Raw genomic sequence first — 17500 nt, 5'->3', positions numbered from 1 at the left:
GCGAAGATTTTGTTGCGAGTATGCAGAGAGAGAGAGAGAGAGAGAGAGAGAAAGAACTAGGAACGGTTGCCAGGGCGAAGTGTTTGATAAGCATTTTTGCATTCTTTTTCCTTTTCTATCCCCTCCCTGTTTTTTTTTTTTTGTTATTGTTACTTTCGTGCGATTGTTATTGTGACTGGGCGTGGGGAGCGCTTGCCTTTTGTTATCCATTATTGGGGGAAAATTTGTGTTAATTTTTCTTGATTGGGTTTGGTGTATATAAATACATTGATGTTATTGAGATCAGGGAAGCTTTAGAACAAAATAGCTTTCGGAAACAGGGAAACATGGCAGATACTAAAACCCCTATGACGTTACTACATCATGTGAAGAACATTAGTGCTGGCATTAGCCCATTCAAAGGGATTGTAGATGGCGTACTGTCACAGCCTGTAAATATCTTTATTGAAGGAGTTAATAACTATTTAGCGGGAAAGAATATAGTAGACGATGTAAAGGCATTTTGAGAGGCGAAAGCTATGCTAGATTTCAATAGCGGAGACCTCTCCCATCGCTCAAGAAGTTTCCAATTTACAAAATGTCGTACCTGGACGGACTTGCAAGCATTTTTGAAAACACCGTATGGCTCAAAGGAACACGGAGATATGGTGAGGGACCTTCGGGGTCTTTATAAACTACGGAATGGCACTAATAGTCTCGTAGAACATAGTTCAAAACTTTTGACGCAGTGGCGGATTGGGTAGGAAGATTGAAAACATCTAAATGGGTTACAGGGGATAATCTCTCTCTAAATAATATTCATAAGCTGATCTATTTTTCCCTGCTCTTGCACGAGGTACCAGATGCGATAGTAGATAGCTTTAATGAAAAGACTGAACCTGCTTCAGACGAAGAATTACTTTATACCCAAATAGATAAACACAGGTCTAAAAGTCCCACTGTAGATAGCACAATTTTAACGGGACAGGCCCGAGGGATAGAGTACAGAGAGACACGGAACTTTCTCCTCATCGTCTGTGTGCAAAAGTTGAGTGTAACAAAAGATCGATCGATCAAAAACAACAGCAGTTGCGCTGTTTCAACTGCAATAAACCAGGACATCCAAAGAAATTGTGTAGGGTTAAATATTGTGGGATGTGTAAAAGTACTGATCATTATTGGCAGTCTTGTCCGTCTCAGATACAGAGAGATGCGAGGCCTACACCTCGAAGGTTCTGGTAATTATAATGTGAGAACTTCCCAGGCAGGTCAAACCAGAGGGCAAAGGGATTGGCGAAATTTTTGGAAGCCCGATCAACAAAAAGGGTACAGGTGATTGGTAAATGCCATTGTGGTCTCGTGGGGGACGCCCCAGAACCTAAGCCTATAGTCTATGGAACAGTAGGGGATGTGGATATCCCGGTGTTTATTGACTCGGGGGCTTCAATAAATCTAATGGAATATAATTTGTATCAATCCATGTTTTCCAACAACCCTTTGCAACCCTCAATGGAGACGGTGTGTGATGTGCAAGCCCATAGATTAAATACCCTGGGTTGTGTTTGAATACAGTTTACTCTCGGTGACAGAGTGTTAACAGAACCTTTTTTGGTAATAAAAGGAATTGCGTTAGGTAACAAAATCTTGTTGGGTCATCCTGCATGTAGAAGACACAAGATTTCGATCCATGCGGGTGCTAATGGGATAACAGTCGGAATACCAGGTAGCTTTCTACCGTATGAGAACGTGAATAGAATGGAGGACATGGAGGTTATTGAAAGAGGAGAGGTACTCGGTGGTATTAATGGCGGTGATATGAGTGTTATGGAGAAAGGTAATATTAAAACACACGTTGGTGATATGGGAAATGATTACGGGGGTTCTATCAGAGTTCACAGTGATAACAATGGTGGTCATGATACTAATATGGATGTTATTTCTGATACTAACAATGCTGGGGATGATACTGAAGGTAGTAATTTGTATGGGGCGGTGGAAAGGGGAGGTACTATCGACAAATATAGAGGTGTTTTATCTGAAGATATTATGTTACTACCAGGTTCAAAGACTATGGTAAAAGTTAAATTGAAGAAAATGAGAAAACCCACAGATGTGTGTGTTATTGAAAATAGTGAAAAGCTTAGAGGGATTGTTAGCACGGCATCAGTGAACAGTGTATCCAAGGATAGGTTTACGTGGTTAGAGTTGCTTAACTGTAATGATACAGTTAGGAGATACCAGAAAAACACATATATATTGGATTTCCAAGATTGGAGTTGTGATAGTGGTTCAGTGGCTATCGTAGAGGGGAAACCTGAGTTTTTGGAGGCAGAAATGCAATCAAGGAAACGAACATTCAGAGAACATTTAGCTAATGCGGATTATAGCAAACACGTTGAAGCGATAAACGGGCTCTTGGCAGAATTTGGGGATATGGTAGCCTTACAAGGTGATAAATTGGGGTTGACTAATGTGTTAGAGCATAAGGTAAATTTGGAGAGTAGCACAAAACCTATTTATATTCCTGCATATCGCATACCTTTCAAAATCAGAGAACAGGTAGAGAAAGAGGTTAATAGATGGGAAGAAGAAGGAATCATTAGACCCAGCGTGTCTCCTTACAACTTTCCCTTGTTAGCGGTGCCTAAGAAAGACGGTTCGGTCCGTGTATGCGTCGATTTTAGACGTTTAAATGAGAAAACGATCCATGACCGCTACCCAGTCGCGTGCATACCAGATCTTTTTGTTGAAATTGGGGGACATAATATTTATAGCTCAATTGATTTGGCTCGTGGTTTCTTACAGGCGCTTTTTCAGACCAGATCTTTTTAATAAAACCAAATTTGTCGCCCAAAAGAGCTCGATGGTTTTTAACTATCAAAGATTTTGATGCAAAGCTCAAATATATAGAGGGCAAATTTAACGTCGTTGCTGATGCTCTCAGCAGGAGTTGTCATGACACGGAAGGTTTCCAAGTCGCGCAAATCACTAGCGAAACCATATAATGGGATATACCTCTCGTAGAGCAAAGGCAAGATGGAGACGAGATTTCAGCAGATGCAAAAGCGTTTCTAAGAGGGGAATTAGTCAGGAAACGTTATAAGCTGCCTTTTTCGGGTTTGGAGTTAGAAGGTAATCTATTGGTTAGGAAAATTAAATATAAGTTGAGAACTAGTGAAAGTAAAGGAGATATGACACAGATCGTAATTCCGAAGGTCCTAATTCCAGTGGCTTTGGATATAGTTCATTGCAAGTTCGGTAGTCCTCACTTGGGAATAGAAAAAACGTATGAGGAGGTTCGTGCTAAATACATTTGGAAAAATATGGGGAAAGATGTGGAAAATTTCGTAAGGAATTGTACGGTGTGCAACGCATGTAAGCCTGCAAGGACAACTTCATGCAAAATAGGATCATATCCTATACCGAGTAGACCTTTTCAGAGAATACATATGGATATGTTAGGGAATTTTTGTGAGTCTAGATATGCGAACAAGTACTTGTTAGTGATAATAGATGAACTTGAAAGGATAGCAGAAATTTTTCCACTTAAGCATAAAACGGCCGAAGAAGTAGCCATAACGTTTTTCAATGGTATCATTTGCAGATATATATATGTCAGTACTAAGTGCTTTCCCCTATTTATTCAGGCATCGGGGCACAAATAAAATACAGTTGGAAAGAATCTGATGCCGGATTATTGATACGGGAATTAAGAAAGTGATGCATTATAGCAAAAAAATTCAATCCATTCTAAAGGGCTTGGACTATCTAATTGAACAGCTTACACCTGAATGCTCCTCCTTACCTTATTTATATAGTTAGGTCAGGACACAAAATCAATAACCCTGTCAGACCAATCATTAGTTCAGTAGGTTCAGTTTCATTTGATCTATCTAAATGGCTTGTAAAAATTCTTACACCTTTGGTAGGAAACATTTCTAACACGAATGTAAAAAGAAACAAAGTCGACTATATAAACAAATTGAATAGTTTAAATTTGAATTTTGACTTTAATATGGCTAGATTTGATACTGTCTCTTTATTTACTTGAATTTTTCGAGGAAGAATTATAGTTATGATATTCCTTTAACTGGAGCAAATCTCATTAGTCTTATATGGCTATGTATAAAAGATAGTATGTTTCTGGCCGCATATATGAAATTCCTTGAAAATAAGTGTGATAAAATATATTACAGACAAACAGAAAAATCCCCTTCACAATAAATCAAACAACGCCGATATTCAGTGAGAACTGGTCAAATATCGAATGCATTAGTCTTACGTATGAGAGATTCAGATCACCCTTAATGTCTTGTAGCAACACAGTTAAAAGTGTTCTAACTTTAAGTCTTGGTTTGTTTAAATTCAATGCCTTCATAATCCGATTAGCTTTTTTTTATATATAAATATAAGCAACAAAATTAATATGTTCAGTTTCATACACGTTTTTGGAATTTGTATGGCTAAGCTTCCGTGTCCCTTATGGTTAAATCTATGGTTTTAATTTGTGACCGCGTGATCTATTATCCTGGATTATCTCTTTGATTTTTACCCTTTTGACAATTAACTACGTGACATTCTTCATCTTTTTGTTTACAAGCGCTTGGTACTGACCTTCTGCCTATCATTTTCCTGTGGTATTCGCTTATCATATATACATATATATATATATATATATATATAATATATATATATATATATATATATATATATATATATATATATATATATATATATATACACACACACACACACACACACACACATATATATATATATATATATATATATATATATATATATATACTATATATATATATACACACACATATATATAAATATATATATATATATATATATATATATATTATATATATATATATATATATATATATATAAATTTAAATTTTGTCTGAGTGCCACTGTTATACTATTTCTATTCTATGTTGGCCAGCAACTTACCTTGGCACACAACTTCTTGCTGAGGTATCCGAGACACTAATGGTCAATATCTTTCGATAAACCTTCTGCTTACCCAATTAATGGACGTTTGCCTGCCAGAGTCCTGTTCCTGCTCATGCCATGCGCAAGCTTCGTGATTACTTTTTTGTTCACGCTGAGGCTCACTGGAATTAACCTGATAGGGAGAGAAAGACGGGGATTCCTTCTGTTTAGTCAAGAACTGAATAAGAAACGTCCAAGATACAGAAATGATCAATACGCTAGTATTACCCATGATATCAGTATTTTAAGGCCATTAATACCCGGATGTTAAATACAAATTGAAAGCCACGTTTCAGAGAGAGCCGTTATTAACGGCAAATGATATTTTAATCCAACTTAATGTTATCAACTTGTGTAAGAAGTGACTGAAACTATAGTTCTGAATAAGTGCGATGCAATTTGCTTCTGTTGCTTATAGCTAATTTCCCGGGAGAGGAGATGAAGAGGGAATGAGATAGGCTGAAATTTTGAAGAGATTTTGGAGAGTCAAAAGTCTAAGTCTCTTGTGTTACTGATGGCATACACTATTCTAACATATTTAAATAACAAGGATATTATTCTATGGTTGAAAATCAATCCTTGATTATAAAAATGAGGCTCCTGTTGAATATTATGTTGTGAGGAAATCGACATCACAGTATTTGATACATTTGCAAATAGTAAGAGTTGAAAATCAATTGAAAATTGAGCTCTGTAATTTCGAATATAGGTTTACTCAGTACTAATACTATTATTTTCCTTCATCCACATGGGTATATACATTCGAGAGTAGTATATGTTACTCATTACAGAACTGGTACATCAGTTTTATGCAATTTTCTTTGTCCTCTAAAAAATATATCTTGGCCCCACCCAGGCACCTCCACTGATGAAATGCCAAGCACACAAGTACGCCGCTGATGATACACCGCGTAACATTAAATGTGTAACATCACAGACTAGTGCATTCATACCGCCAAAGAAGGCGAGAAAATTAAAATAATTATCCAACCGTGTTTCGGGGTTTTACATGGTGCAAAAATTTATACGCACAGTCCTTTATTTTTGGTAAATATTAGATGTGCTTCCTCCGGGCTAACCTGAACTCGTCATTGTGACCTTTCTCGTTTTGTCTTTTTGCTTCTTTGAACTATGCTTCATTAAAGATGCACGAAAATGGAGTACTTTGGCATGAAAATTTAATTCGTTAAGTCTGATCACGAACATTTTCTCAGTGACGTATCATAGCCTTTCTTAAATTTTCCTTCCTTGCGGTTCGTGCGCAAAATAATTGCGATACATAGCTGGATATAGAAATGATTTGACATTCGCGTAAACGGAGCAAAACGTCGTGTCTGTTTGCTTGCTTCGTGTTCTATCGGTTGTTACGTCAACACGACACTATGACGAAGTTGCCTTCGACGGCAAAAAAATAATTACGGAAAATTCTGCAATTCCTCTTTTAAATTTTCCGTATTTACTTTTGCCGGGGTTGAGGTAACAAGTGATAGAGACTAGGCACCCAAATGAATCATCATTTTTTTTTTAAATTACGGAAATTAAATCAAATTGACCTCTGATTACTTCAAAAAATAGAACCGTCAGAAATCATAGAAAATCGCAGTAAGAAAAATACCATCAACCCAACAAAGAAATGTTGATCTTATGCGCTGCTCTTTTGAAAGTATCTATGGTTGCAACCAAACGTGGACGCCTTCAGTGGAAACTACACAATCGAGAGTGTATATACTGTTTACATTATTAATAGCCATTCCAAGGAGTGGTTTTCAATATTTCATATTCATGCAAATCTTGCAAAAGTCATATTGAGCTATTAGCAAACCTTAGAATGAAACGTAACGGCTTTAAGTGGAGTCAGTAGAATACCGCTGGATGACGGACTTTCTGAACCATTAAATATTTACGGTGTCATGAAAAGGCAAGGTTTATCAGCACTTTACGTTTACGATTACTCAAAAACTAACATCCGAAGAATGGACCAGGCAGAAACTCTTGTGCAAGTACAACCGCACGACAAAATCTGTTTTTACCCAAGCAGTCTTCCAGTCCTGGATCTGACTACGGTTTTTCAGTAAAATATGTTGCAATGATTTGCGCTTAATGAATCTGTCATATTTCTGTTTTTAGACAATTTGCACCAACATTGAATCAGTTTGTTGTCATTAATATTTATAACCGCCTCAGTAATGAGTTATTATGCGTGTCTGGCTTTTACTTATAAGTCTTATTATATAATTTGAATATTAAAGATGACTCTATTTTCTATTAAGAATAAGGTGATATATCATAAGATTTCATATCTAGAAAGAGTGGTGGTCGTAAAAGCATATCAAGACTTTATCGAAAAGTGATCGCAAATTATATCCGAACAAAAGTAAATGTTTTGAGCCACTTCTTTGAGTTGGTTTAGAGTACTAACCTATTTTCCTTCAGTTCAAAACCAAATTCATGGAGTTCTAAGCGAACAAACAGGTCATCATCACTATGATTAAAGTGTAAAATTATTGACACCATGGTTTGTGGGTAGCATCCCCTACATGCATGTGTTGAATGTTCTACCATGATATGTAAAGCTGAACTATGTCTGAAGTAAAAGAGAAAATGCAGTATACCATGTGTGACCTGTCTCAAATAAAAGAGAAAATGCAAGATAACATCACTGAACTACGTCTGAAATAAGACAGAAAAGGCCAACTAACATGACTGAACTAACTATGTCTGAAATAAAAGAGAAAATACAGTATACCATGTCTAAACTGTGTATGAAATAAATCAGAAAATGCATGATAACATCCCTGAACTGTCTAAAATAAGAGAAAATGCATGATAATAAGACTGAATTGTGTCAGTGTGCGACGTTGTATGCAGCTGAGGTAGTTACAAGATGTTCAGAAGGTTCTGAATCTCGCGGCTACAATGGGTAGGACTACGTGATAATGTTTTTCACGTTTGCTATACCAGGCAATTTCCCTGAAATTTCTGAAATCTCAAATTCCAGGGGGAGACGGAGGGCGGGCCCGGTGTGTGAACTAGTTTCACATCTTAATACTTAATTGTAATAGGCACAATGCCCGCTTAACTTCTCGAATTCCTTGCACTTTTTTGGATGCCCTTGTCACTACAAAGCCTTAAGATCCAAGTACATGAAACATAGAAATTATGATGTCCGGTAGCGAGAAAAAAACCCGGGTCCCATAATCACAACGAGGTCACGTTGCCGACCTGACCAACACGGGATTTTCAGTATTAAGGTGGTACCTCGCCTATGGGCATTATGCTTATATCTTTATCTTGTTTTGGTCGTTCGACGGCTCGTCTGCCCTTCGCTTGCTATCTCGTTCTCACATATCATGTGGGAACCTTTTTAGCTTATTGAGGATTGTGATCGGCTCTCTCATACGGGAAGGACAACTCCTACCTGTCTTTACATTGCCTGTACCTTTGGGAGAAATAGATCACGGCCAATGAGGATGACCCTTTCTTGGTCCCGTGCAGAGGGCTATAAATGCTTCTTTGCCTACCTTAGTTCTCCACTGTTTTCGCCTGCTATACCAGCTCGACTGGAGCCTGCCTCTTCTGCCGTGCTTGTCCTTCTGAGTTGTGACAAGGCTGATCTGAATTTATACACTTGGTATGGGTATATGAATTATTCATTCTTCTTTGGGACGTCACTGATGCGTTAAATTTAACCCTGCCAGTGTGCAGTTGTCTCTCTCTCTCTCTCTCTCTCTCTCTCTCTCTCTCTCGTCTCTCTCTCTCATCATCCTCTCTCTTCATCTCTCTCTCTCTCTCTCTTTTCCTTTTAGACAGCCTTATTGCTGCATTACTGCACTGCTTCGCTAGCATCGATTAACACACACACACACACACACACACACACACACACACACACACACACACACACACACACACATTGAATCAATTGTCAGGGTGGGTGTAAGATTCTCTTTCTATCTTCTCTCTCTTTCGAATGCTAGAGTTAATTACGTACAAGTGTGAGTGAGATTCAATCCTACCTCTCCACAATTCCTTTCCCTCCTACTTCATGAGCATAAATTAGTTAGGCGAATAATGGTAATATTTGTGTATTGTTAAACGTGTTTCTACCCGCCAACCACAACCGCCCCCCCCCAAAAAAAAGAAAAAAAAATCGGGGACTCTAAATTTACCAAGATCTCGTCCGCAATAAATTCGTTTGCTTATTTTCTAGTATTTTTATCCCTCTTAAGTTAACCACACATAAAAGTCATAAGTGAAATAACTTTAAAACTACTGTTTAATGCAACTATTTTGTAGAAAAGAATGACTATATCATATAAGGAAACAAATAATAACATTATTGAGAAAATCAAAAGCGAATGGAATATGCAGATGCCGTTCGGAGGCCCTACTTAGCTTACATCACCAAAAATAATCTGCCCAGACGAACAAAGTTGACATAAGTGAAATGGGATGAAATTTATATTATAAAAAAAACGAATATATGGTATTACAAAGGCAACAAACGTAAACAAACACAAGCGAAAGTGTAACAATACGAGAACGCGCAAGGGAGCCGTTTCAGAGGGAAATCCCTTCTCCTACTACTCACGCCACTGACCAGACGCCACTGCCAGACGGACAAGATAAATGGAACCCAGGCAGTAGCGAAAATGAGTACTATTCGTTCTCTAATCCTGAAATCTAATATTTTACGGCTTAGTCTTGAGGCAAATGCAAGGAATACCAATGTGGCACTGTAAGTAGCCCAGTTATGTTAAGCTATAGGTGGTATACCTATGCTGTCTACCATAATGATCACAACGAAGTAGGTTAGGTTTGCTATTTGCCGTCTTGGTAGCAGCCTCGGCGGCTATTGATTTTACCTTAGTTTCTTTTGCAGACCTTAACCTTAAGGATATACTTTGAATGTAGGTCACTGTTATGGGTAGTCTAGCCTATTATGCAGAGGAGCTTAACAGGGGTAGGCTTTACTACCTACCTAGTAACCTGAACCTGCCAGCCTACCACTCGGCTAGCCTAGGGCAGTCCATGCCCTCGATATTAAATTGTTACTTATACCCCCCCACCCCCAGACAGGTCAGGTAACAGCGCCCCGAGTCAGGTTAGGATGGTAGGTTCTGGTTAGGTCAGGGCACAATGCTCTGGGAAAGGTTTTGGTTAAGGCACAGGATATTGGTACGGTATCCGTACCAATATCAATTTCAGACTTCCTGCCGTGCAAATAACCAGGAGTCCCATAGTGTAGTAGGGTTACGTCGGATTCTGTCAGTGGTGCCGTATTGCGCTATTGACTTGTTGTCAGTACAGCAGTTTGCTAATCATGCAGCAGTTGCCATACACTGTTGCTAAGAGCTTTAGGGTAAAAAACCGCATGGTATAGGGGTGGACCATGTACGATCAGTGTGTACAACCCCCAAAAAAGTACATTATAACGCGTCCTGACACCGGAGATGGGCATCAGTCGAGACTTGTTGTTGGTGAGAAACAGAGCTGAAGACCTCTACGCTCCTTTCGAAGTAAGTATTTTCTCCAAAGTTAGAAATTAAGGCCAAATTTTAAGATTTAAACAAAGGGTAGTCAAAAGGGTGTACACGGAAGTCCAAATCTCGCCAAAACGCGTTCAACATTTCTACTTACAACTCGAAATATTTAGAAGATTAACGCCATCCCAATGTTTACGGAGTCACTTGTGTCAATAAACTTCCCATTTCCTGTGATAAATCTGCACACCGCTTGCACCCACAGACGCTGGGGCACTTTCATCACAACAATCGGAACACGGAAACTTACCAGCTTGTTTGTTAGTAAACAACTGTTTTGGTAGAAGACGACGACGAAGCGTGCACTTCGATAATTTTTTAAATAAATAGTAAAACATCAATATTTTACATATTTATGATGATTAATTTTAAAATATTCGTTACTGAAAAAGTAACTCGATTCTGACTCAAATTTAAGTAATTATTTTTTGGAATTAGAACGTTCGTTTAAGTCCTGTATTATGACGTCACGACTTCTTGGCTTTCGTACCTATTGTAAATAATTGCTTTACTCAACTTTCTTGCAGAACAGTTTACCAGTTATTCATGCAGATTATCAGCTATTCATGTAATTGTTATAATCGTAATGCGCATATATATCTATTATTTACTTTTTGGATATATGAAGATGTTTTACTGCCGGATTATCGCCGTAGTGTGACGCAATCCTTTTCAGTCCCTGGGCCTCTGTTTTCGCACCATAAGAAATTATGGGGCCGAATTTGCAATGACCAGAAAGTCATTAAAAGAGGAAAGTTAGCATTGAGGGGCATATGTTTTGATGGAGAAAAATACAAATTTATTCAATAGCTAGCTTGTAAAAAATACTTGATTACAAAAAACTTGATTGACAACTAAGCAGCATACCTACTATGTGTTTCAGCGACAGTGTAAGCACAATTTTGGGCAATACCTATTCCTGTAACGAACACTCGTATCAGAACAAGATTTTGCTATAGTGCATTACACCCAGTGCCATAATTTATAAGGGTATCGTGAATCACTAATCGTAAAGAATAACGACACTTGTCCTTGTACCAAGAGACAAAAACTCCATTATGCAGAAATGGATACGAACACGCGTAAAAAGCTCCACCTACCCTCTCACCCCCCTCCACCGCCACCCCTTTCCTTCTTCCTTCCTTCGCCTTCCTTTTTAAGACTTACACAAAACGTGGAAATTGGTGAAATTAGGCTATGTATTGGAAGTATATATACATAAATATTAAAGATATTTTATCATTATTGCATTACTATGACAAGTAGAATTCATGGAAACAGTTTATAATAATGAATCGGCGTATGTGTGAAGCCTCCACTAATGTGGCAACGATGATTTTGCCATTCTTAGCATGCAAACATTAAAGGTTACATTTAATTCTGGCATAAAGTTATTAAAGAAATTCAGAATACTAATATAGACTTAAATCAATGAAAAGTGCTAGCAAGAACAAAAAGGCAAAAAAAAAATATATATATAATCCATAGTCGTTCCTCTATGGTTTTCGGCAGCCAGATGTACGAAAAGGTTAGAAACATTGGATTGTATCTACTTTAGAAATATCTGTAATTTTTTGGGGTTATTTGGTTGCAAAAAAGGGATAATATACATGAATTAAATTAAAATTTTTAAATAACAAAGTAAAGTTTATTAAATAACGAGTAAAGTAAACAATTTAGGGAATAAAACTTTGCAGTTTCGTCTGCTGTTCGTAACTGTGTTTGTGGCACGCGCGCTTAGGAACCAGGAACACCACTTGTTTAAAGTGCAATGTGGAGTGAATAGAGACCAAAATGTGTATAACAATCAAATAAGCACTGTGGAGTTTCAGTTGTGATGGCAGTAAGGATAAAAACCACCGATTACCAGGTAAAAATGAATTCAATTTAAACCATGACCCCGGGAATAAAAAGTTTCATACTTTCAGTAATATAGGCAACAAAATGTTGTTTTATTGTGCTGATTACAACTGGAATCTTGAGTAAGATCAATACATATACGTATATGCTAACATATATATGCTAACATTGTTCAAATGAGTGCTGGGAAGGCTGGGAAAGATGGTTGTCGTCACTGATCAGAACCTGTACATCCACACGGTAGCCGCCACATTGGATTTCAAAACTGTCTTGAAAACATATTTTACGAAGAGCGTCACATGCTTATTTTAGTTCGTATGGGGCTTTCATATATCACATTATGTTGACGAAACTTCAATCTTTTGAATTGTATGCTTGGAGTTGTATTTGTATTCTTGTTTCACCATTTAAATATTGAGTGCATAAGACCTGTCCACCGTGATAAGGGTTGGTAGTCGCTGGTGTTTCCCCTAGGTTTGGCACTAGAGGATCAGCGACAGTTGTAATAGTAGCCGGACTGCATTGTTTTGCTGAAAATGTTCAATTCAAAATGTCAAAGTGAAGCACCATACTGTCATCACATAAGCACCAAAACATTTTAACAGTAAATGAAAATATAAAAAATCACGACTATATAATGAAAAATAAAACTAAACTAAACTATCTGTGTACTTCATATTTTCTTTGAATCTCCTCTGAACCGTGTTATAATATACATCAGTTTTCGCTGAAAAACAGATGTATTTAGGTTTCAACGAGCTGAAAAAAGCAATACATAGATGTCTACGAATTGTCAAACTTCCAGAAATTGTATAGTATCCGTAGGTCACGAACGATCGAATCGGCCCTGAAGAGAGCTCCAAAGAGGAGATCCAAAGAAGACTTGAAGTACAAAGAAATCACGCTCTCCTGTATTCATGGTAGTAAGGTAAACTACCAAGTCGATCCTGTAGTAAACGGCCCAATCAATCGTAAGTAATCATTCAAATCAGGTCTATATTAACAGTATGTTTCCCGTATTGGACGCACTAAGCTTCAAATCTTCTTTGAATCTCTTCTTCGGAGCTCTTTTCAGGGCCGATTTGGTCGTTCGTGACGTACGGATATACAATTTCAGGAAGTTTGACTCTTCGTAGACGTCTAATGCCTTTATCAGCTTGTTGAAACCTGAAAATATCTGCTTTTCAGCAAAAACTGATGTATTATTACACGGTTCACGTTACTAGGTCGTTATTTTCTTGCTGTCACTGATATGCCATTATGCCTGAGGTGGCCGTGGTAAACAAGGGTTTGCACATGCGCAATTCACTGCCGTACCAATATCTATCGCAATCAGGGATACGGCTGCCGTAACAATATCCAGTTCGTTTGGTTAAAGTTGTTCAGATTCACTCTATGTTTAATTGGTGAAACCATAACACAATTACAGTAGAGACCCGGTTCACGACCGTATTAGTACTCAACATAATCGGATTTCGCCACTAAATTTCCAATAAACTTTGTATCTGTTTTCAACCAAAGAACCAGTTTCCGACCCCCGACCATATGATGTTTGTAAACAAAACTGTTTCCGCCAGCCGCCGCTAGTTGGCGTCATCCAATGCTACCAAATGTAGCATAGTTTCATGTATTTTTAGCATAATTTGACCCAAGAATTGGAGCTTAGCATAATTTCTTTCACACTTAGGGTTCTAGTACAATTTTAGAATGTATTTTCACTAAAATTTTAAATAAAATGCAGAAAATTCCTCAATTTCATACACAGCTATAGTGAATGCATCTTCATAGTGAAATTGCCTCAAAAGCAGCACTAACAAATGAGTTAATTGCTAAGTTTGAACCCAACTAAGGAATGTTAAATTTTGTGAATATAAATAAATACCCACAGTGGCATGACAAACGATCAGTAAAGTGTTAATAATGTTTTTTCTTCATGAGTAAAGAATTACTTTTTTTCCTTTAAGTTTATTTTTTCAGTAGTTATCAAAATTTTAATTATGTCTGAAGTGATTTTCACACAATTTTCAAGTGATTTATTCATTGTGTATGTGATCTGTTAAAGAAAAATAGTGTTTCAGTGGCATGATAATGATCAAGTAATAAGTACGTATGTTTTTCTTCTTGAGTAGAGACTGGTTTGTTTGTTTACCTTTTTTTTAGTTTTAATTTTTCAGTAAATATCAGTAAATAACAAAATGTTATATTTGAAGTAATTTTCACACATTTTCAAGTATTTATTAATTGTTTATGTGGTGACCTGTTAAAGAAAAATGGTTCTGCGTGGCATGATAATGATGCAGTAATAAGTAAAATTTGTTGTTTTTCTTCACATTTGTATGTGTGATCTTCACACATTTGTCAAATAGTATAATAGTGATTGCATATCAAATAGTGTACTAGTGATTGCGTATGTGATCTATTAAAGAAAAATGGTGTTTTATTACGAGTTTCCTAACATGTAAAGATAATCAAATTATTAGTTATAATATTGTCTGTTCGTCACATTGTATCATTTCACCTAATATATAAATGTTTTAAATTTCCATTACATCGTTGTTTTAGCTCAAATGTATTAGAGAAATGAGATAATGATAGATTAATAGCATAATTCTGGCACAAAATTGCACCATATTTGGCATAAATTCTTGCTTGGACCGACTAGCATAATTTAGCAAAACGGTTGGTAACACTGGTGACGCCACTCAGCATTGTTTAAAGTCCGCAACTAATGATTACAAACATTCAAAAATGTGTTGTGTCTTGTACACCTTGCGCGCATTTCGTTTGCTTTTTCAGTGGTATCAACTCTATACGCAGTTACCTTTTGATTCATCATGGGTCCCAACATTACTACTGGCTATCTATTAAAACCTTTTGCTAATGTTAATCTCTGAAATGGAAAGTTTACATGGCATATTGCCTTTTCCTTCTTCAAAATGTTTCCATCATTTCCAACTCCAAAATAAACATGTTATTGTTATAATACAATTAAGTTTGTTCATACTTACCTGGCAATATATATATAGCTGTATTTTCTGAAGTCCGACAGAATTTCAAAACTCGCGGCACACGCAGTGGGCGGCCAGGTGGTAGTACCCATTCCCGCCGCTGGGAGGCGGATATCAGGAACCATTCCCATTTTCTATTCATATTTTCTCAGTACCACTGTCTCCTGAGGGGAGGTGGGTGGGGCACTTAAATTAATTATATATCTGCCAGGTAAGTATGAACAAACTTAATTGTATTATAACAATAACATTTTCATACATTCAACTTACCTGTCAGATATATACATAGCTATAGACTCCGTCGTTCCCGACAGAATTTCAAATTTCGCGGCACTCGCTACAGGTAGGTCAGGTGATCTACGCCCTGCTCTGGGTGGCAGGGCTAGGAAACTATTCCCGTTTTCTAATCATAATCTCTCTGTCGCCGGCTGTATCAACATTGTTGTTACTTCCTCCTGACTAGAATTTCGTTTTTCGCAAAGCTTTTGATCATCTATCGCTGATATTTGGTGACGTACTTGGATCGTTGTTTGGCATTCGCTATCGTGGACTGTTTTTGGACTTGGTTTTTGGATTTTGTGAATATGTCTGATTCTAGTGTTAGTTTCAGAGTGTGTGTGAATGAGGGCTGTAAGGTGAGGATTCCGAAAGCTTCGGTAGATCCTCACACTAGTTGTAGAAGGTGTAGAATGGTTGAATGTTCAATTGAGAATACGTGTAATGAGTGCGAGAATCTGAGTGCACAAGAGTGGAAGAATCTAGCTTCTTACTTGAAGAAGTTAGAGAGAGATAGAGAGAGGAAGAAAACCCATAGAAGGTCTGCCTCTCACGATCTACTTTCTAGCTCTGAGCTTCTTCCTATGATGATAATGAACATTCTGTTTCAGCCCGTTCACAAATGGCTAATCCCTCTAGTTCGGCTTCGGAAATAGCAGAACTTAGAGCTTCCCTTCAGAAAATGCAGGAAAAAGTCGCAGCATTGGAAGGTAAGCAAAGTGAATGTGACAGTGATATTAGTGTCCCCAGTGTAGTGGAGGGGGCGTCTGGTCGTCTCTGCGACGCTCCCAGGCCTAGACCTCTTCCAAGCTCCCTGGCCGGAGGAGAAGGAAAGTCGAAAGCCGTACGGGGGTTGTGGAGAATCCCAACGATCAGGCGTCCCTTCGGCAGAATCGATCGTATCGACTGCTAAAGACCGCTATAAGAGTCCTACGAGAGTGCTTTTCGTCGTCGAGTTCGCCTTCTCGAGAAGAGGGTGGAAGGAGTCGAATCTTTCCCGTCCTTTGAAGAGGAGTATGCAAGAGCCTGCCAGGCGCCAGGCGCCTGCGGAACATGAGATCAATTCGAGTCACCGAGCGCTTCTCAGAAGGAGGAGCGCCTTCGGTAGTAAAGAGGGCGAGAATACGGTCAGACTCTGAGAATGGAGGAGATCCTAGAGCGCCTTCCAGATCTCCCTCTCCTAAATCGGAAGATTCCTCAACCAAGAGAATCTTGAAGAATATGCAAGAGCAATTAGCCTTGCTAGTAGGAACTCGTTATAAGGAGCCTACTCGTAAGAAGGATGATAGGCTTCCTATTAAAAGATCGAAAGAACTATCTCCTGCCAGGCGCGACGCATCCCTCAGGGGAGTTGTCGCTCAGGCGGCCATCTCTGGGGGGGGCGGTGCGCTAGACAGGCGAGAGGTAGGAAAGGAAGCTACTCCTGTCAAGAGTAGGGCGCCAACCAGAAGCCAGACTCCGAGTAGGCGTAACGAGCCAGGACAACATTCAAGATCTTCAATCAAGCACCAAGAGCTGGATGAAGAGGAAGATCCTGTTAGGAGTAGAGCACTTATAAGACGGAAAGCTCCTACTAAACATCAGACGGATACTCCTCCCAAGCACCAGGAGTATTCTGAACTAGTTACTCCTCCCAGGCGCCAGGAGTATTACGAAGCTTATACTCCTCCCAGGCGCCAGGAATATGCGGAATTTAATACTCCTACCACGCGCCAGGAGTATTATGAACAGAATGCGCCTACTAAGAGCCAGGAGCATTCGAGGCGCTTTGCGCCTGCCAGGCGCCAGGCGCCTGCTGAAAGCCAGGAGTATTCGAGGCGCTCTGCGCCT

General features: G+C 38.5%; 2 protein-coding genes across 3 annotated transcripts in view; both read right to left on the bottom strand.

Moving 5' to 3' along the window:
* Positions 1-8577, bottom strand: part of LOC135207567 (uncharacterized) — a 75066-nt gene extending 66489 nt beyond the window's left edge. Inside the window, exons 1-2 of one of the 2 annotated variants that reach the window (XM_064239404.1) lie at positions 8505-8577; positions 4942-5116 (exon numbers count right to left, since the gene is read on the bottom strand). The gene's annotated coding sequence lies outside the window, so the exon portion shown is untranslated. The remainder of the gene's footprint in view (positions 1-4941; positions 5117-8504) is intronic. The other variant, XM_064239403.1, reaches the window with a different exon arrangement.
* Positions 1-17500, bottom strand: part of LOC135207569 (small ribosomal subunit protein uS7m-like) — a 143196-nt gene that overhangs the window by 121879 nt on the left and 3817 nt on the right. The window lies entirely within an intron of this gene.

The sequence above is a fragment of the Macrobrachium nipponense genome, chromosome 32 (genome assembly GCF_015104395.2).
Source record: "Macrobrachium nipponense isolate FS-2020 chromosome 32, ASM1510439v2, whole genome shotgun sequence".
In the NCBI taxonomy this organism is placed as follows: Eukaryota; Metazoa; Arthropoda; class Malacostraca; order Decapoda; family Palaemonidae; genus Macrobrachium; species Macrobrachium nipponense.
This window is presented reverse-complemented; position numbering and strand designations above follow the sequence as displayed.